Source organism: Balearica regulorum, chromosome Z, assembly GCF_011004875.1.
Source record: "Balearica regulorum gibbericeps isolate bBalReg1 chromosome Z, bBalReg1.pri, whole genome shotgun sequence".
NCBI classification, from domain to species: domain Eukaryota; kingdom Metazoa; phylum Chordata; class Aves; order Gruiformes; family Gruidae; genus Balearica; species Balearica regulorum.
In genome coordinates, this window is record NC_046220.1 from 83010589 (window position 1) to 83031794 (window position 21206).

General features: G+C 45.3%; 1 protein-coding gene across 4 annotated transcripts in view; it reads left to right on the top strand.

Annotated features, from left to right (window-relative positions):
• The first annotated feature begins 4736 nt into the window (after positions 1-4736).
• Positions 4737-21206, top strand: part of ARK2N (arkadia (RNF111) N-terminal like PKA signaling regulator 2N) — a 49958-nt gene continuing 33488 nt past the window's right edge. Inside the window, exons 1-2 of one of the 4 annotated variants that reach the window (XM_075739749.1) lie at positions 7319-7520; positions 11484-11617. The gene's annotated coding sequence lies outside the window, so the exon portion shown is untranslated. Of the gene's footprint in view, positions 4761-7307; positions 7521-11483; positions 11618-21206 lie in introns of those variants that run through there. The other 3 variants (XM_075739750.1, XM_075739752.1, XM_075739751.1) reach the window with 3 other exon arrangements.

A 21206-nucleotide genomic window follows, 5' to 3' on the forward strand; every position in this document is an offset into this window, starting at 1 on the left:
TTTTTCTATATGTGATACAGACCTGTAACTGCCCTCCAGATAGCACCTTCACCAGGAGATGTCCCCGTCAAGGTTTGATTGGCCATTACCATTTAGAATTTAACTGATCAAGAAGCCTGGTTTTCTTCTTTTTGCCTGGATTGTGCTTTTGCCTGGAGTCCTCTCTTTGGTGGTGCAAGTACAGTGATCACACACTCTTTACATTTACTAGATCATTGGCTTTTGCTCCCTTGTTTTGTTTTCTCCACACTTCAGGGTTGGGGACATGTAATTTTTTTCCCATTCATAGCATGTCTGATGTTTACTGAGTTTGTGAAGATGATTCCAGACTCGTGCCAGGAGTTCTCAGTTTCAGCATTTTCTTTAAACAGAAGTGAACAGTTAAATTTCTCCTTAATGTCTTCAGCAAGGATTTGATATGTTAATCAGTGAATGATGTTTATCCTTATGTTATAAATAGAGCTAACCAAATGAAAGTAGATAATAGCTTTATGGATAGTAAAGTGATAACTTTAAAAACAATGGCTTTATAGTAAGACCTTTCTAGGTCTGAAAATGCCCAAATTTATTCACAGAACCACTGTGGGATGTGATCATTTTGAAGCTAGATTGTCCTTTCCAATTCCACCTCAAATATCATCTTCCAAAAGAGTTCACAGAGCCCCTCTTTTATTTCCATGCCACCATCACAGCAGCCTTAAACACCCCAGCTTTTAAAAGTTGTTTTGTACTAAAGCCAAAAATCTGAAAATTTCCCGTGGATGGGGGAAAATCAAAATCTAGAAATAGTGGCAGCACTTAGTATCCCTGAAATTCCCCCTTTGTACTGGGCAATGCCCAGACAAATAGCAGCGGTGTTCTCATGACAATTTGTAGCTACATCTGTTTGCAATTAGAGTTGCAAAAGATTATGGTAATGATTTAGCATGGTGTGCCTGTCCCCAGGAGCTGTTACTTCACAGTGGAAATTGATTTTGCTCATGTGCAGGAAGAGAGATTGTTTCTATTGCTTCATGTCCTCCCTTCAAGCAATAGGATCATGAGATCTGTATCTGATCATGCTTAGGGCGTAGCTCTGATTTCTAAGCTGCAAGCTCAGAGTGACACTGGTGTTGGTAAAGTGCCACAGCCCTTTGTGACCTTCATCTTGTTTCTTTCACTGCAAAATGAATGACCTCAGAGGTAACTGGTGTGAAACCCAGAGCAGGTGTAGTACTGCAAGGATGACTGCAGATACAGCTACTGCTTATTAAAAAAAAAAAATAATCAAAAAAACCCAACCCAGAACAAGAAAAAAGGAACACCAAACACCACAAGAAGGTAAGGGTGCAGTCTTTGAACCTGGAAAGAGCAAGAGTATAATCTGATCTTTCCTGCTGAGGAAGAGGAAAGAAGTCATAGTCCTGAAAGGCATCAGAACATAGCTGGGTAGACACCAGAGAGAGAATGATTTAATAAGAAAGCCATTGTAAGGCACTAGAGGTCATGGCCTGACAATTAAGGAATCTTAATCACTGGAGGCTTATTTTAAAAGCAGATCAGAAATGCTTTGTTTAAGTGTTTATAATGCGGGGGAGCATTGATCGTGCTTTGGGATAGGAAGATGGATTAGATGAGCACTTGAGGATGCTACCAGCCCTGCTTTTCAACAAGAGTCTCAAGACTTAATCAGCATTAGATGAAGGCTTTTTATTGTGCATGTGTAACCATGACTCAAGGCTCGGGAGGATTTCCTGGGGCTGTGGCACTCCCTTAAAACCACTTCATCACTGCACCAGTTGTGAAACCTGCGGAGGTTCTCCCCCTGCACCTGCAGGGCAGCTGCACCCCTTGGCACGTGCAGTGTCCCATTCATTGGCAAAGAGCCTGAACACAGCGGCAGGGCCAGGCTCCCAATCTACAGCTGTCCCAAGGATGCCATGCGTTGATTCTAAGCGTTGGAAACACAGGAGAAAAATACCCAGCAGCTGCCTTTGACCCTTGTGCCACAGCTGAGCCATCTGCGAGCACATGCAACATAAATTAGAAGCCAGTTGTTCAGTCCGACAGTTCAGCTTTTGATAGAAATGGGGAAAGTTAAATAAATGAGACTTACGCAGCCAGATTGCTCAGCTCTTCAGTTACATCTGCATGGGCAGAGTGCCTCGTAGGGCAAGCGGAGGTGTCCTTCCTTGCTGTTGGTGTTCTGGGGTGGTCCAGCTCTTCTGGCACAGGAATACCTCACAGAGGTCCTGCTGAGACAGAAGCATGCCAGCCCAAGTGCTTAGCTGAGAAAATGTTTGATTTTGGGCTCCACCCTCTGCCCTGGCAGCTGTTGAGTGTTTCCAGGGAGGTCACAGTGGGTGGTGATGAGCTCTGTGGCAGCCTGGAGGGAGGCTGCCAGCTGGACCCCTCGGCTGTGGTATAATATGAAATAATCACCCAACTGAGAATTACACGAATGGCTGGAGAGGTCTCTGCTGCTTCCAGATTATATCAGCTGCTCCACTCTGAACTCCCAGCTTGAATTTTGGAGGCACCTGTCCGTTAACACCTGCAAGCTGAGGGCAGTTGCGTTTGCTGGGAGCTTTGCCTGGGGCTCTGGGGCAGCTGCCTGCAGCATGGGACAATGTGGGGCTGGAGCTGGAGCCAGGCGGAGCTTCAGACCTCTCAGTTCTATGCACAAAGTGCAAAAGATATGTGTGCTTTGTCACTGTGCGTTCAATTCCTCCTCCTGGAAAATGTGAGGATCTAAATTCCACCTGGGGAAAAAAAAAAAGGAATTAAAATTATGCACTAGATGTGAAAAACAGTGGTCAGCCTCAAGTTGTAAACTTGTATACCTTTTACCACAAAGTGACATGCTGTTCTTACCAGGCCAATATGCAAATTAATAATTGCTTTAGAAAAAAATATAAATAGAATTCATCCCCAAATTAGCTAGGGGATAGGGATTTACTTAAAACATTCAGGTACTAAAACCAGAATAATAAAATCCTAGAGAAATATAAAATGTGTGAGGCAACATTGAGGCCACTGAGCTGAAATATGTATCTATTTACTCAATGTGCATCGGATCAAAAGATGTGGATGGAGTCTTGGATAAATTTTTCAGCTAGTACTACAGAAATACTTTATCTGTTGCAAACATTTCATTGTGGTTGCTTTTCAATCTTCCTTTGAAAGTATTAAAATTTTTTTCATTCATCTCAATCCTGTAGTAGATACAGAATATTAGTATGAGACTTTGTAACTGAATACATTTTTTAAAAAAAATCTTAGTTTCAGGATTTATTTAAAAAGTGAGGTGTTTGTATTTTGTACCGTCTCCAGTAAAACACTCCACATGTTCTTTTTATACTTAATTCTATTTTGGGTACTTATAAGCAAAAAATGTGATATGTCAAATTGTAAGTATACTTAAGATTTTTTTAAATTATATCGAGTACTGAATAAGTTTTACAGGTCTGAGAAAGTTTCCTATTTCTGAGCTATTCTTTCAATTTTTAAATTGCAGCATGAGAAGTGAAACAATAGCAAGTCTGGTCCTTGCAGCTTTGGACACTGTTGGAAATCCTTCAGGTTGTCTCTGAGTACACAGTTGCTGCTAGTAACTTCAAGTAGCTTTTGAAACATTTTTCTTTTTCTTATACACTCACTTCATTAAGAAAAAATAATAAATCTGTACCAGGTTGGAAGGATTTCTGTTTCTCCAATTCAGAAATATTTCCTCTGAAAAAAACAAAACAAAAAAAAACAACACAAGTGAGTAAGCAGAGCCTTAACCAGTAAGTGTGTGTTTAAAACTTGCAGTTCCTTCTGTCTTCACTGGGTATCACCCACGTGGGAGGATGCTGCGCTGCCTCCATCTGCCTTGAAGCCATTCAGCAATTCACCGTCCTTCCCGAACCATCTCATCTCCGGTAAAAAAATACAACCAACAACTCCAAAATTATGACCTAATCTAATAAATGCTTCCTCTATCCCCTTGTTAAAGATGCCTTTAATGCTAATTAAAGATTAATTAGCCAATACTGGCAGGTAAAACCCAGCAGCAAGGAAAGGTTTTATATCTCTCCCTTCCCTAGAAGATGTGGCCTGTAGCTCGGCGGTGGGTGAACCCCTTGGTGTCCCGGGCACCCTTCCCGTGGTCCCCATTCGGCCGCCACTGGTGCCTGGGTGACTTCACGAAGGGGTGGGAGCGCAGTGAGGGGATGGCTTGGCTGGGTTTCAGTGGCACATTTGTGATTTCAGATGCTTGGCAGCCTGCAGACCAGCTTGGAAAATGGCGTTGTTTAAATGTTACTCAGAAGGTGAAGTTTCTATATATTCCTTCTGCAGAGGATGCTTAGTAATGTGCCTGTGGATACTGACGTCAGGTGCATGGCGATGGGCTCTTGAAAAGTCATCCTCCACAAGGAAACTTTTGGCCTGGGAGCAGGGACGGAGGAGCCAACAGCCTGGAAACCCTTAGGAGGCAAAGCGCTCTCACAACCAGCTTTTACTTTGACACAGGAGCATGGCTCTGGGTCGCTCCTGCCCTCTGCTCCAGGCTGAGCTAATTTCCTCCCATTGTCTTTGGGGAAGCGCAAGTGTTGCAGAGGGAAGGCGGTGGCAGTGGTGTGAGGGTCCCCTGGAAGCTCATCCGCCGGGCTCCTCCGCAGCTGAAGGAGCCTCTGCTGCTCCCTTCCCCGGTGATCTTTTCTAGAGATGTCCCACCGAGGCTCCCATTTCTCAACTGCATTTCTTCGTGACGGAGTTCTTACCACTTCCTCGTGGAGGTAACTAATGCTGAAATCATTTCACTCTTGGCTGAGGTGGTTGAAGAGTGATAAAATGGAGCCAAAGGAGCCTAGAAGAGGCGCTGGGCTGTACTCCCTAAATTCCTGGACACCACCTCTTGCCTTTCCTCCTCCCTTCCTAATCTTTCAGCCCGTCTCCCTGAACATTCAGAATGATTCCCCTGGTATTTCTCCTAATCTGGCATTTAAAATCTCAGGCAATAAAGCTTTCACCACTTCCCTTAGGGAGACAATTTTCCAGCCTACAGTTCTCCATTCAAAGCTTTCCACCCCAATTCTCAGCTTAAACGTGTCTTTCCTTAATTTAACCCCATTAAAATCATTAACGTTTCACCAGTCTTCTCCCTTCATGCCACTTACTTCAATCAAATATTTACAGATCATTAATGTCTCCCTGCTTAGTTTACTAATTCCATTGTACCTATGATAGTCAGAATTCCTTTTTTTTTTTTTTTTTTTTTAGTTTCAGTTTCATAATACCTCCAGGCTGCCAATTCCTTCAGTTGCGGCTCTTTGAGCTCCTTTCCATGTATCACTCTCCTTGCAAACGCGAGGCAGATGCTCACCGCCCTCGCCTGTGTGTTTATGCTTTTCTGTACGCCGTCCAAAACTGCATTGCCTGCTCCTTGCTGCTGTGTCCTAGTGCCTGTGTAACAGTGTGCCATCCTCCGGGTGTCTTTCGGGAGCCATGCCTCCAAAGCTCATCCTTCCCTGTAAATACAGATACCGGATTATTTTCCCTGAAGTAGCTGGCCGGCTTGCGGACGTTGATTTTAGTTGGTGGGAGGGCATGGCTAGAGCCATGTAGGAAATCAGAGCAGGTTCCGCATTAGAACCCCCAGCAACCCCTCACAGAGCAGGTTTTATATTTTCCTACGTACAGATTTTGTTAGCGCCCTGCTTGTTCCCTCTTATGCTGACACCGCCAGTATCGGACGCGCCGATGAGGCTGGTGGTCTTGGAGTTTTTTACATTTGGTGAGAAATATCCTGCAAAGTATTATTATAAAAGAGAATCATGAATTCCTGAATATGTAGCTCTACTTCTACCTTAATCTCTCTCTTATTCTCGTTTCTCGTCACTGTGATAAATTCTGCTATGCTTGTCTTTCTTTCCCAAGTCCACGTGTGTGATTTGGGTGGCGGTGGCGGCGGCGGCAGATGCATACACGTTTCTATACTATCAACCCTGTAAGCGATTCTGTGCCACGAGCAGTGGCAGTGGAGGAGCGGGATCCTCCAAGGGTGCCTCTGCACATTTAACACGTAATTTCCCAGGCGTTTGCAGGCCCCGATCAGGATTTAGGGACTGCGCTGAAACGATTGCTGCCACGTTTCCAAATTGCAGAGCACTACCTACGGCGTATCGTGCAGTTGCGCAGCATACACACCCCGGGGCTGCAAAGCTAAATCGTCTGATTAAGAAACATCAGAACAATGTTTAACGTACGCATCACAGTGTCGCCCTAATTGCACGCCGTGCTTCCCCCACCCAGCCCCCAGGTCTCTGATCTCAGGGAGCGCAGAGGCGGCATCACCGCGATCGGCGCCGGAGGGAGAACGAGCCCCGGCCGGGAGACCGGTGCTGCCGCCTGCGCCTCGGCCCTCCTCCTCACCCGGCCCCTGTGCCCGGGGGAAGACGTCTCTTTCTTCTCGTTTCCTGGTTTCCTTCTGCTTCCTCCTCTGCTCTTCCCCCCACCCCCGCGGGTCGGCTCCAACCGCCGCGCTTGCTTTACACACTTCTGCTTTGCCGCTGGGAAACGCAAGCAAGCGGTGTGCCGTTAGCCCGCAGCCAGGTCCCCTCGGGGCTGATTTACCACCCGTCAGCTGCCTCAGCTTTCCCCCGTGGTGGGCGAGCCACGGCTCCAGCCGCGTCGGCCGCTCGCACCTCCGCCCCGTCAGCGCGGCCTGCCCCGCCGCCACGGGCACAGGCACCTCCACACGGCGCAGCCCGGCCGAGCCCGGGTGCGTCCCCTCAGGCGATGCCGCCGCTGGGCCTGGGGCTGCCCCGGGCTCTCCCGCGGGTGTAAGCGGGGAGGCGTGTGTGCCCCTCACGGGTGGGCGCGCACCCGCGGGTGTGAGGGCGTGCGCTGTGACAGCCCGCCCGCCCGCCGCGCCCCTCGGGGAGGGGAGGGGAGAGGAGTGGGAGAGGGAGAGGAGAGGAAGAGGGAGAGGGAGAGGAAGAGGAAGAGGGAGAGGAGAGGAGAGGGAGAGGAAGAGGGAGAGGAGAGGAGAGGGAGAGGGAGAGGAGAGGAGTGGGAGAGGGAGAGGAAGAGGGAGAGGGAGAGGGAGAGGGAGAGGAAGAGGGAGAGGAAGAGGAAGAGGGAGAGGAGAGGAAGAGGAAGAGGGAGAGGAGAGGGAGAGGAGAGGAAGAGGAAGAGGGAGAGGAGAGGGAGAGGAGAGGAGAGGAGAGGAGAGGAGAGGAGAGGAGAGGAGAGGAGAGGAGGGCAGGAGCCTGCCGGCCCCGGCCCCGCCCCCGCCTTTCGCCGCGGGGTGGCGCTGGCGGGCGCGGCGGGCGCTCTGCGCGGCGCTCGGCTGCTCCGGCGGCGGAGGGAGGAAGTGACGCCGCGCAGCGGAGCCCCGCGGCCTCCGGTGACATTCTGTGGCGTCGGGGGCGCGGAGCGGCGGCTGCGGGGGGGGCGGCGGCGGCGGCGCGGCTGAGACCCGGCTCCTCCCGGCCGCCCATGCCCCAGCTGCTGCCCCCCGGGGGGGAGGCCAGGAGGGGTCCTGCGTCGTACAGGTGAGTAGGGCCGGCGCGGCCGGGGCTCGTCCGTTGCGCGCTCCGGTGAGGCCGGGCCGCCTCGCTGCAGCCGCGGGGGCGCCGGGCGGGCGGCGGAGCCGTTGCCTGTAGCCCCGCTGTGCGCGGGCGGGAGGCGGCGGGGCGCGACGCGGCGGCGGGCGGGGGGAGGGCCGGGTACCGGCCTCACACACCCCCACACCCCCCGCTCCTTGCCCCGGGACAGGCGGTGGTGGGAGCGGGCGGCCCGGCGGTGCCCCGGAGTGGGTGGGTACGGCCCCGGGGGGGGGGGGGGGGGGCGGAACCTGGTCGCACCAGGGCCGGGGGGGGCGGCCTTACCCGCGGCGGGCATTCTCCGCGCCGGCCCGGGGGTTTGGGGAAAAGGCGGGTGCCCGGCCGGCGGCTTTGGGCGCTGAGCGCCCCGGTGAGGGGTGACCTCCATCGCGGCCCGGACACGGTGCAAGGAACGCGGGGGTCGAGCCCCAGCCGCCGCTTTTTTTGGTGCTGGAAGCAACTTCTGTGCGCTCTGTGTTTCCTGGGACTTCTGTAAGGCGTCGTGGGATCGTATTAGCTGTTCGGGGAAAAGCCCTTTGCAAAACAAGGCGTGTAACGGCTCTAGTTTTACGCTTCTCTAGTTGTTTTGCTTCTTTGTTTACCTTGGATGATGTGGGAACGTATAGTTTATATGGGGGGGGGGGGGGGAAGTTCAAATTGTTCTTTGCTTATCTAGCCTGAGTTCTCCTTGAGCACCAAACGTCTAATGGGTTGCAGATGTGGCTTTCAGCGACATAGCTGTCCGAGGGGAGTATAAATTTTAACTGTGCTACTAGTCCTTTTTAAAAAGGAACAAGGCAGTCTGAGCAGGCTTGTAATATTTTAACTATTTCCCCAATTCCGGTATTGTAACTTTCTTCACATTGAGGTTATTGGACAACTAGTTAAAAGGTCACTTTTTGAAAGACTTGGGGTTTGGGGTTTTTTTAGGTTTACATTTCAGGTAGAGCTTCCACCTTTGTTAAATAGCATCTAATTGTATTTATGTCTTAGTTTGTTAATAATGGGACAAGGCTACTTGTATTAAAGTTTGTAGGTACCTTTGTGAACCCGTAACTGGAATAACTTAGTTAACCAAGGTCTCGGCTGTAGCCAGTTGCACACTTTAAACCAACACAAAGTACCTAATAGCATTGCAAAGGCTGAAAAAACTTGTATGTAGAGATGCAATGGCATAAGTCAATCCTGTTTGGTATTGTGGTGGGGTTTTTTCCTCACTGGCAAGTAATTCTAGCTTTTAAAAATGAATGAGTAGTAAATCTTTGAACCCTTGAGCATCTTTTTAAAAATGCAAAATTTCTTTAATTCCTCCTCCCCTAAAATCTTGTTTGGTTTCAAATCTCCTCTGGTACTTGTCAAACTTAAATTTAAAATGTTTGTTTTAAAGTATCTTACATTGCTTAAGCCTATTAAAAAACCGTAATGTTTGACCTTGAGGTGGAAACCCGATATGGTGCTTTTTTGAGGTCTTCATCTTGTAGTTTTTCTGCCCTATTTAACACCCGTAATTGCTGTTTCTGTGATACCAGAGTTGAAAGTCAGGCAGCTACAACAGCGAAGCTCCCGTTTGTAACAAGCTCTAAGGAGAAGAGCAAGTTGCTTGTCATGTGTTTGTTAAACCCAAACATCCCACCCCCGTATACAAGTGCGATACAGAAGCGGTGAGATGAAGTACGGCGAACTTAGCTGTCCATCAGCACTTGCTTTTAAGCATCATTTTCAGAGTATTTCTCACATCCAGTGATCTAGAGGAGTCTGGTGCTGGGAAAAGAAGCTCCAAGGAGGGTGGTTATGTGGCTACTAAAAACTAATAAAATACTGCTTTCAGTGTTTCTGGCATACCAGTAACACTGATGTTTAATCTGGGAGATTGGGGGTGATGGAAGGTAGTACGTGAGTTCGGGCGGCTGGTAGTTATCCTCAAGTATGAGGATAACAGTTCTGACTCATTTTTAAACACTTGAATTTTTAATTATAATGTGTCAACTATTTCTGTTTGCTCTTCAGCCTAATTGCTAGATGGCATCATGAAGAGGTGTGATGAGAAATTCCTGAGAAATCAGGAAGAGGAAAGGACTGTGGTCTTACACGTTCAAACGTCTGATGTGCATTGCAGTACGGCCTGCACTCGATAAGCGCACTAAGGCTGTCTGCTTGGTAGAAATTAAAGTACACAAACAAGTTGGGAAATGAGTGGATACAGCAAACCGGGTACTGCGGAGGGAGGGGAAGCGGGAAGGAACCTGAAGCCAACCACAAAGGCAGTTGAGAGCGGTCGATACGGAGTGGTCACAACACACACAAACCCAGTGCTGCTGTAACTGATAAAAGAGAGGTAGGAAGGATGTTTGTGTGCGTTTGACAAATGGGCAGATCATGCTGGCAGCTGACAGCATGGAGGAGGTGGGGATTAATGAGGTAAGATAAGATTGGATGAACAAAAAGTAAATAGAGAGAATCATGAGGGGCTTTGAACACTAAGCATTCAGGAGATAAGTTGGTGTAACTTGATCGGAGCAACAAGAAATAATTGCCTTGGTAGTCCTGACACACCCCCCCCCCCCCCCCCCCCCCCCCCCCCCCCCCCCCCCCCCCCCCCCGTCTCCTTGCTGTGTATTTACCTTTAAAATGCAGGCTTCTCTGCTTTGCCTTGATTTTGTTCACTTTCTTCACTATCTCTTGTATATTATCACGTCAACTCCCTGCTCCACCAAGGATATATGTGCTGTCTATGAGCTGCTTGTATATCAACATCTCACTTAAAAATCTGTTAATGAGACGGGAGCCTCTACGTACCACACTGTGAAAGCGCCTGCAGACCAAGCATTGGCAACTGTCTGGTTGCCCTCTGACCAAAATGTCACTGCTAGATATGTTAAAGCTTTGGAAGCTTTTCAAATGAGTAAATAGTTTCAAGCAACCTGTATTTAATTTTCTATAACATTTCAAAGTTAGTGTGTTGATGGTACTTTTTGACAGAATTGGGTCTGTGGTCAATCTCAGCTTCTGTGTTTTTATCCGCAGTTGACTAAAAGACTTAAAAAACTGTAAACGTTGACAGAAACTGAGCAGCAGATTTAATAACACGTTTACTAGATCAGAGTGAAAGATTTAAATACCATAGTTGCAAGCATGTAACTCGCATCTCAAAACAAGCTCTCTGGAGAACAAGTACCAAAACTTCAAAAGCTTTGCTGGATTGAACATTGTTGGTAGCAATGGGAAAGCAAAAATGATGCAGCAGTGGGAGAGAGGGACAGGCGTAGTGCTGGGAAAGAGCTCTGGGACAAAGTTATGTGGTACGGTGCACATCGCTGTGCGGTTACAGCTCCGAGAGAACCTGAGGCTTACGTGGCAAGGAAACCACTTTTGTCTCCGTTTTCCAGCACACGAATTGAAGTTCAGCAGAGAACTGACGCTCGTGCCTTTAACTTTAGCACCGTAACTCAGGAGCAGCTGAACTGTTACGACACCGGAATCTCTGGCAGCAAATATTATTGCAGGGAGCTTAGTATGGCTTTTTTTGTGGTGATTTGTGTGGTCTTTCTGTCGTGTCTTTGTTCCAGGTTTTTAATGCATAATGCAGTTCTGAGTCTGCGACTCAAGGTCTAGAATGTAACTTCTGCGAATGTGCAATTCTGAGTGAAAAGAAAACTGGATGAAAGAGACTGTAAATGACAGTGTGCATATGGTGTAACTATTAGCCTCTGCAGTTGCCTTACATCTCTGAGCTAGACTGGAGTGACTGATACCTTGCCACTTACTCAGTGTTATTGCTAAGGGTTAGAATTTAAATTTGTGGTTGCCCATTGCCACTTGTTAGTGTTCCCTCTTCACGTGTCTGATCAGCATGTATAGAGCCTGTACGGTACAGTAATTTCTCCACGGATGTGACTTCCTTCCTTTCTGCAGTTCAGGCACGCATCAATTACTCATTCAGGACTGAAAATGAGATGCGGCTCAGTTGCTGATGTGTTGCCGTTACACCGTTGCAGATGCATTACTGAATGCCCAGGGAAGTCAAGTAACATGCCCATGGTCGTGTGGTGAGTCTGCTTTAGGTTTGGAATGATCCAAGCTAATACCCCTTTTTATTTAAGAAGGTATTTAGGGGTTTGTATCAATTTGACCATGTAGTCTGTCTCTTGAATGCTCAGAAATTAATTTAAGTAGCAGAATAGTGTACAGACTTTGGCCGTATTGTGCCTTGTGATATTTGGTCTCCAAGAAGACAGCTTAGAAGCTGTTAGGACTCAGTCTGACAGCTTTTTAATCCTAAGCAGAACAGGTGGTCACTTTTTAATTAAATGCAAGTATTTAAGAGTCTTTCAAGCTAGCATTTTTCTGTCAGTACACTTGGATCATGGCTTTGACTTTATAGTGAGACTTCTGCAGTGTCCTGCACGATGCTATTCTGCTTTGATGCTTCAGTTTCCTGGAAATGAGCAGGCAGAGCCAGACCATGATTGAATAAGTGTTCTTCTTGCTACGTGTGTGCTGTAATGTCTTGTTTCACAGTGCTTGGTCATTAGTCTTTCAAGATTTATTTTAGAGGAGGCAGATTTCACATCCATTCATCCAAAATGGGTAGAGACCAAGTGACTCACAGTAGCAGCGCTGGGAATAACTAAGAGCCAGACTTTATGATACCGGTTGTCTGTGCGATGATGCAGTTATTACCATTTTGGTAATATGTTTTTCATTGGGAATATTACATTTCCCTGCTACCAGTTTGCGGTTGGCACTGTATGCTCCAATAATATTGTCAAACTTTCTGAAGTAAAAATAAGCAACTTAACCTTACCTGGCTATCATGTTAAGACAGTACTGTTGTCTTGTACCGTGCCTTTCTCATCAGCTGGTTATGTCCTGACTCCTCAGTTACCTCTCCCAGTTCTTGCTCTCAGGGAATGCCTACTCTTGCTAGAGACAGGGAGGTCCAAGTAACCTGACAAAAGCAGAATTTTAAGGGAAAAGGGTGATAAAAAGTAGGTCAGGAAGCTGTCTGCTAATTCCATGTCCATGTGGTTGGAAATGCGTTGTAAGATAAGGAGGTTGCCTTCTAATGAAGTAAGTTTAATGTTGGTGAATGTGGGTTAAATGTTGGTAGCCTGGGGCCTCATAGTGTTTAATAACGTGTCTTTTGGAAGTGAAGTTATCATTATGGGAAGGAGTGGGCTTGTGGGTGGTAGTGCCTGTAAGCTGAATTACTGATAAACACAATAGAGTTGTCAGTAGCTATGGTTCCTTCAGAGCTGGTAATACCTTTCGATCAGCACTACTGAAAATCTGTGAGAAGAACATTTCTTTGAGTCTTGTTTTTAAAAAGTCTTTAAGGTGAAGTTTTATTTTCCATGGTTCCAGTTACTGGTATTAGTAAGTCATCTTAAAGGCAATTCACAGGCTTTGGATCCCAGGCCATGCTTGATCTACAGCCTGTTCAGCTTACTGTAATAAAGAAAATCCAGAAATTGTTGAATACCTACCCAGAAGCTTAGTGTCTTACCACAGCTAACTGTTGAGAGCTTATGAAGATACAGACCTCAGCTCAATTTAAAGTTGGCTTGGTAACAGACACTTGATTTCCCATTTTTGTTCTACAAGATCAAAATGGTTATTCCTAATTTTTAACACCTGTAGTGGATTTCACTGTTTGTCTGTATGGAGCTCATCAAGCTACAGCAATAAGACGAATGTGTTGAGTGAACAGAATGAGGTTAAATTAATACGCTTTTTTCTTCTGTCTCCGCTTTTGCTGGGGAAGTTGTATGTATTGTTTACTTCTCCTGTTGCTAAACGTTAGTTTTTATTCCTAAGAAGGCTCTGCCAGCTGAGCCTTTTTTCATAAATCAAGGACAATAATGCAGCAAATCATTTTGGGGTAAATGGTGCTTTTTTTTTTTTTTAAGTAAGTTTGGGAGGGCGGGAGTGTTGTGGCTTTGTTTTTTTTCCCCTGTCAGTACTTGCATGGTACTGATGAAAACTAACTTTTAAGTTTCTTTTGCTCTTTTTATATTTGCTAACTTGGTATCCTCTTACATGCTGTTGTTTAATTTCCATAGTCAAATATATGCAAAGTCTTCTGTATGTTGTGGGAAAGAAATGTCTATTTCCTGGATTGTCTGTTATTCTCTCAAAATAGAGGTCAAACTTATTCACCTCTGCCAACTGGGAGTAAATACTGTAGGAAGTATCTGATAGTAAAACCTGTGTTAGAGGCATTATTCATAAGGCACATGTCTTTCAGTCAGTTCTGGTTTTTGAAATAGCCACAGTAGCTTTTGTTCATTTGTAGAACCAACCTGTGTATACTTCATACTATTTTTTCATTTGTTGTTTGTCAAAAGCTTATTTTAAATTAGCCTTCTCTTGCACTGTCCTTTTTCTTTACCAGGCTTTGATCTTCCACAACAGACCATGCCACAGTCCCTCTAATTCTGCCTATGTCCACAGATATTTGTCTATGGCTGTTGTGTCCTACGAGAATTTAACTTTTTTGTTGCATTAGTTTCTTAGGAAAGCTCAACTAAGTATGAAAGTGTTAGCATTTGTAATGATATAGGCTCAAAGGTTAGCTACCTTGAGTTAGCTCTGCTCTTGAGCGTGGTTCAGTGGCACAGGTGAGCTTTTTTGCTGAGAAGGTAGCAGGTTGTTTCCAGTGAAGCTGTACCTGTTCCTTATGAGTCTTTAGGTGATGACAGAGCAGGGTCATGAGTGCTTCCCTTGTCAGGAGCACTTTGAACATGTAAAGACTACGGTATTGATTGTTCACAAGCTGTTGGATGGTGAAATTAGTTGGCACCTCTTATTACTGGTCAAAAAACTATCAAGGGTTTGGTGTCAGGAACAGCTCAACAGCAGTTGGTATCTTACTCTTACTAAAATTTTCACAATTTGAATGCAATGTGACTTTGCCTTTAGTGTACCATTTGTCAGTAATATACCTACTGCAAATTCATGTTGCCATACTTAGATTGTATGCTACTAGCTTGGTAATTAAAGCAAGAAATGAGTAATATTAGTGGCTTGTGGATGAGAAAATGGCTTGAGATCAGGGTTTGGTTGGCTTAGAGCTCCTTTCCAGCCTTTCTGTAGAATTTGGGCATGTCACCTGATCTCTCTTCTTCAGTTGGCCAGGTCATAAAATGAGCATGTTACTGCTCTGTGCCAGGAGGTTACGGGCGTAAAGCAAAGACACGGTATTGGTGTTGAATTCACGTATTTGAAGCTTTAAAATACCCGAGGGATGGTTTTGTTTATTTCCTGTAACAAAAATGTGCAAAAAGGTGTGATCATAAAATACTTACAAACCGTAGAGTCACTGAATATCTGTTAACTTATCTTTGTTAAATGGCTGTCATAAATCCCTATCACTTCTTGTTCAGTGTCTTGAGCTTTTAATCGCTGTAAGAGATGGGGAGATGCTGGCGGCATCCTCCTTCGCCCGCTTGCAGAAGTACTTGCAAGGCAGAGCCTGGGTGGTTGTAGCGTCCTTAGGTAGGCAGCACTCTTAGTGGAAAGGAACATTGCACAGAACTTGACAAAACAGCTCTTATATCTGCTGAGGGTATCTGTGCTCCTGATGTCAAGGGTTGTGCAATGTTGGAGTAGTGTTTTGCAAGATCAGGTGAATCTTCCAACATTCTCCCTTGCTCCAGGCCTGTCTCTGCTGTCTATTGTGTAAGATACCTTGCTCTCCTTCTCGACCCAGACTCTGATCTCATATAGCAAACTAGCCCCACGATAAGGTGCTCGGCTTTCATCTGGGAAGTTGAATTACAAAAGAACTTGATGGGTGCTAACCGGCCAGCAGGAAGGCAGTTCGACCTCTTTGCAGTGGCAGTGGACTGGGGAATGGACATAGCTCCTGGAACTGCAGCCAGTGTCCCAGGGCACTCATTACTGCTTCAAGATTTCCAGATAACAATAGCAAGGTGCACTTGTGTCTCTCTGTGACGGACCGGCTTTGATTTTTGCAGGAGACAGGCACAAGCCCTTCTCGAGTGAATACTGCAGTACTGAGATGACTTTACTACTTCGAGGTCACATTGCAGTTGTCCTGAGCTGTCAATTGGAACTATTAGTGGGTAACGTAATGTGTGATTACTTTCAGGCTATTTCAGATAAATGTTCTTAACAGAAAGAAACTCTGTGCTCTGAAAATCAGGATTAATTTGTTATTGTTACTCCCAAGCAATTTAAGATGTGGCTTTTCTGTGAGCATTACTTCATTGACCATGGTAGAAGAATAGACCAACATTTCTTGAGAAAGAGGTCAGTTTATATAGCATGGCATGAACCAGCAGAGGAAGCACAGAATACATTTCCTTTGAGTAACAGGAATGAATAGGTAAAGTGGGAAAACTTGTTAGAGTCTTAGAAAAAGATGATACATCCGTATGACTATCATCAGTAGTGTGATCTACAAGCTAACATACAGCAGAGGGAAAAAGAAATGAAGCATGGCTATCCTCACATTGATTTCTGCCACTGAAACTTTTGTTGAAAGAATAATGAAAAATCTAAAAGTGAGTGTCTTAAATTTTTAGGAATGAATAGTAATAAAAATATGCCCCCTCTAATTTTTAGAGTAGAGGACATTGTAGACTTTAAATCTCTGTGCACTTGAGGGAAAAATGGTTTCACTATGAGAAAGAAATTAGATTTTTAGAATGGTAGGTGCAGCCAACGCTGTGTGCCTTTATCTGTATGCTAATGAATTTATTTTAAAAAGACTGTGATTTTTTTTTTTTTTTGGTGGGATTCCAGTGCAGCTGGTGAATGTTTCTGGAAGCCTGTGTGCAGGCTTGTGAACTAACCCATAGCTGGTAGTTACCTCCCATTTGAAAGAAGCAGAATATCTGCATTAAGCGTTGCAATGCAAAAACCTGTATTTAAATTTTTAAGTATTGCTTCTTATTTACGATGAAAAATGTTGCTTTTCAAGGTTGCAAAGGATGTTCCACAAACCTTTATTTTAACACATACACTTGTAATTTTTATTCAGTCTTGGATAATTTGTATATGCCGCCTGTTGAACACTCAGTAGAAGCAGCCTATTTTTAACCTTCATTTGTTTATGCAAAACCAGTTGAAACATATCATTAGTTTAATCCTTTCTTCTTTTGTTTCGCACCAAAATTCTCTTACCAATTCTCTTGCCATGTGTTTTGGGGTCCTATTCTTTAGAATTGCTACCAGGTCTGATTGATGAATCATCTGATAAAGAGCCAGCTCCACTCCCAAAAATTGCCTTAGGTAGAATTGTATGCTAGTGAGTCAGCTTTAGGGCAGCATTTTCAAAGGAACACTATATAAATTACACAGTATCTGTGTGGGGGTGGCTTAGTGTTATAAAAAATCTGCTCTCGAGCATCGTGCACACACATCAACACAGAGCTGAGTCAACTGTCGAGTTAAATTGAGTCCTGGTCACACTTCTGTGGTTTTAAGTGCATGGGTATGTGTGACACTTAAAAGAAAATAAAAAAGAATGTATGGTATCTTGAGGAGGAGATGAACAAGTCCAAAAGGCAGCAGTTGTTGAGTGCAGAAGGCATTGGTAGTTCCACCTTTGTCTGGATGCAGGTTAGGTTTTTTTCTGATAGAAGTCTAATTGTTTGGATTGATTAGTTTTTAGTTGTTTAGACATTTTGTTGTTGGGCATGTCTGTATGTGTTATACTAGAATGTCACTGGTGAGTTTGCTGCATTAAGCGTGTTGGCTTTTAATGGGAGGAAGGCGAATGGACTGGGAAAAAAGCATGATCAACATGGAGATGCACTTACAAAGGTTTTTGGTTAAGCTTTGGAAGTGGCCAGAGTCACATCTTCACATCTTCAGAGTTATGTGACTCTGTCAGAAGAGGACATAACCTTGGTCTTCGCCAAGTTTCTCTTGTACAATGAAGTGGACTTGTGCATTACAGCCAACTCTTCAGTACCCAGGTCACATGCAGCTTCTCTCCTTCCCAACCCACCATCCTTACACACAAAGCCTATCAAGTGTTTGATTCAGAGTTCTTGATGTGTGTGGTGGGTTGACCCTGACTGGGGGCCAGGTGCCCACCAGAGCCGCTCTATCACTCCCCTCCTTCATTAGACAGGGGAGAAAAGGTATAACAAAAACTTGTGGGTCGAGATAAGGACAGGGAGAGATCACTCACTAATTATCATCACGAGCAAAACAGACCGAACTTAGAGAGGGAATTCATCTAATTTGTTACTAAGCAAAACAGAGTAGAGCAATGAGAAAATAACATCAAATCTTAAAACACCTCCCCCCACCCCTCCCATCTTCCCGGGCTCAACTTCACTCCCAGCTTCAACCTCCTCCCCCCCAGCGGCACAGGGGGACGGGGAGTGGGGGTTGTGGTCAGTTCATCACACGGTGTCTCTGCTGCTTCTTCATCCTCAGGGGGAGGACTCCTCTCACCATTCCCCTGCTCCAGCATGGAGTCCCTCTCACGGGAGACAGTCCTGCACCAACTTCTCCAATGTGAGTCCTTCCCATGGGCTACAGTCCTTCACGAACTGCTCCAGCGTGGGTCTCTCCCACAGGGTGCAGACCTTCAGGAGCAAACTGCTCCAGCGTGGGTCCCCCACGGGGTCACAAGTCCTGCCAGCAAACCTGCTCTGGCGTGGGCTCCTCTCTCCATGGGGCCACAGGTCCTGCCAGGAGCCTGCTCCAGCGTGGGCTTCCCATGGGGTCACAGCCTCCTTCAGGTGCCTCCACCTGCTCCGGCGTGGGGTCCTCCATGGGCTGCAGGTGGAATCTCTACACCCCCTCATCCTCCCTCCATGGGCTGCAGGGGGACAGCCTGCTTCACCATGGTCTTCACCACAGGCTGCAGGGGGATCTCTGCTCCGGTGCCTGGAGCACCTCCTCCCCCTCCTTCTGCACTGACCTGGGTGTCTGCAGAGTTTCTTACATCTTCTCACTCCTCTCTCCGGCTGCAAAAAGCTCTGTTTTTCTGTTTCTTAAATATGTTATCACAGAGGCGCTGATTGGCTTGGCCTTGGCCAGCGGCGGGTGCATCTTGGAGCCGGCTGGCATTGGCTCTGTCAGACACAGGGGAAGCTTCTAGCAGCTTCTCACAGAAGCCACCCCTGTAGCCCCCCCGCTACCAAAACCTTGCCATGCAAACCCAACACAATGGGCTTGCCTGAGTGTTTACATTAAAAAAAAAAAAAATCAACTCTTTTTTCGTAATTTTATTAGACTCAGTTGTGTACATTTGTCATTACCTCTCTGACACCTCTGATTTATTCCATCTATGCTTAGTTACATTGGGTACATGTGAGATAATGTAATCCACTGGTGGTGGAAATAATTGTTTATGTAAGTATGAGCCACTGCAGTCTTTAGTTCCGTATAAATATGAAAACATTCAGATACAGATGAAAATACTGACTTCTGTGACACTGGAGCTGCAGGGTGGTAGATGCTCTGGAAGGATCTCTCTAGTTAGCTGTGTATTCTGAACAAGTAACTTCTGTGCAAGCAGTGCAGTTTAAGTTTTCATTTACATAGTCACAAAAGCTTAAAAAAGGTACTTGATGTTATTTTCTGCAAAAATGTAGGTACAGTTTCTCTTTTTTTTTTTAAATTACAGTTTGTGAATGAATGGCTAGTGGTGCAAGGAGGTAGGTTGTCCAAACTGTTTTCTTTCAATGCTAAAATGGCATTAAAAGACAGTGTTCTGCTAGGTATTTTTTTTCAACAGTTGTTAGAACTGGCATAAGAAGGTCACATGGTCATAAACAAGGAAAAGAAGTGCTCTGTTGGACTCTGAGTAAGAGGAAATGTGTCAGTAATAAACTAAAGTGACTTCTAACAGCAAGTTGCTATGAAAAACTGAATACTTTTGAAGTAAGAATGTCATATCCACAGCTGCTGAGAAGAAGATGTGGTTTGCTTCATGTAAGTTACACATTCTTTGTCATGAATCAGTTTAGTAACGCCAAAATGATAATGTATAATTAAGGTTAGGGTATCATGGTGTTTATTAAGTGTTTCAGGCTTTATTGTTTGTTTGGGTGAAACTCATTTCCTTCTGACATTGCAGGATATACAGTTATAAAGAACAACACCTATGGAGAGCAAACCAAACAAAAATATTATGAAGGATATATGAGTAGCCAGTTATTGCTTGATAAAGGGCATGCATGCCATCTTCGATACAACTCTTTGTCCAGTAGTATATATTACTTAATAGCATACATTCCATTGTAGTTGTTCGTTAGGAAGCTACTAACGCCTGTTTGAATTTATTTTTTTCACTTTTTAATAATTTTTTATCTTCAAAAATCTCATCACGGAGCAAACAGCACTGTGAAAGAAACACTCAGTACCCTCTCCTGTGTCTAGTCGGAATCTGCGAGTTCAGGGTGTGATGAGACCAAACAGCAGGTAGCTTTTAATTAGATATGTTTTTTTCTTCTAAAGGGATGGCTTATTGCTTGCCCTCCCCTCCCTCATTTTACTGCCAGCTCTGACAGAAAATTGCACTTATTTTCTGGTTTTGTTTTCTGCTGGCTTAGTGAATTGAACCTACCCAAGAAAAGATGAGCCAATTCTGGTGCAAAGGACTGTGCAGTCAGGAGTGGGTGATAAAAGAATAGGGGTTAAAACCCATGCCTGTTAATGGCAGCAAGCTGTTGGACTGGCGGGGCTGTCTCTGCTAATCTGACCTTCAAAATCCTTCTGGATTTTTTCACTAAAGTGCAGTTTTCATAGTGTAAAAATAATTTACACAGGGGTCCACGCTTTGAAACTATTTCCTAGGTAAAGTTGCAGTTAGGTATTTAATGGCTTCTACATACTGGTGTGTTCTATGTGTGGCTGGAACATAAAATAATTTCTGTTGGAAAAATCTAGCACAGAAGTTTTTACAGAATTGCCTTTTAAAATCAGCACTGCAGTATCTGTGCATCAGAAAAAGGAGAATGACATTTCTGAGCAATGTCTAATTCAGTATCCATCTGTGTCTGTAGGCATCAGAGCTTATTGTTCAGTGCTGTGTTGTTCTCATTTAATAAGAAACTAGTCTTTCTCTAGCATGACCTGGAGATTACCTTTTCTAGTATTGTTACTAGAGGAGTGAGTGGCAAGAAGGGAATGGGAAGTTTTCAGTATAGTCTTCCTCTGTCTGATCTATAAATTTCTCAAGTATAAATAAATCAGTACACTTTTTCTTTCTTTGAGACAAGGCTTTCCTTGGCTTAGGTATTTTTTCCTGAACTGTATTCTGCCCTGCAGCAAAGTCTGTTTGAGTCTGTGGTGGGTTGACCCAGGCTGGAGGCCAGGTGCCCCCCGGAGCTGGCAAGGGAAGAGAAGATAGAACAAAAGGGTCGTGGGTCGGGGTAAGGACAGAGAGATCACTCACCAATTCCCATCACAGGCAAAACAGACTGAACTTAGAAGAAATTAATCTAACTTATTACTGAGCAAATCAGAGTAGAGCAATGAGAAAGAAAACCAAATCTTAAAACACCTCCCCCACCCCTCCCTTCTTCCCAGGCCCAACTTCAGTCCCCATTTCTCTCCCTCCTCCCCCTCAGCGGCACAGGGGGACGGGGAATGGGGGTTGTGGTCAGTTCATCACACGGTGTCTCTGCCGCTCCTTCCTCCTCA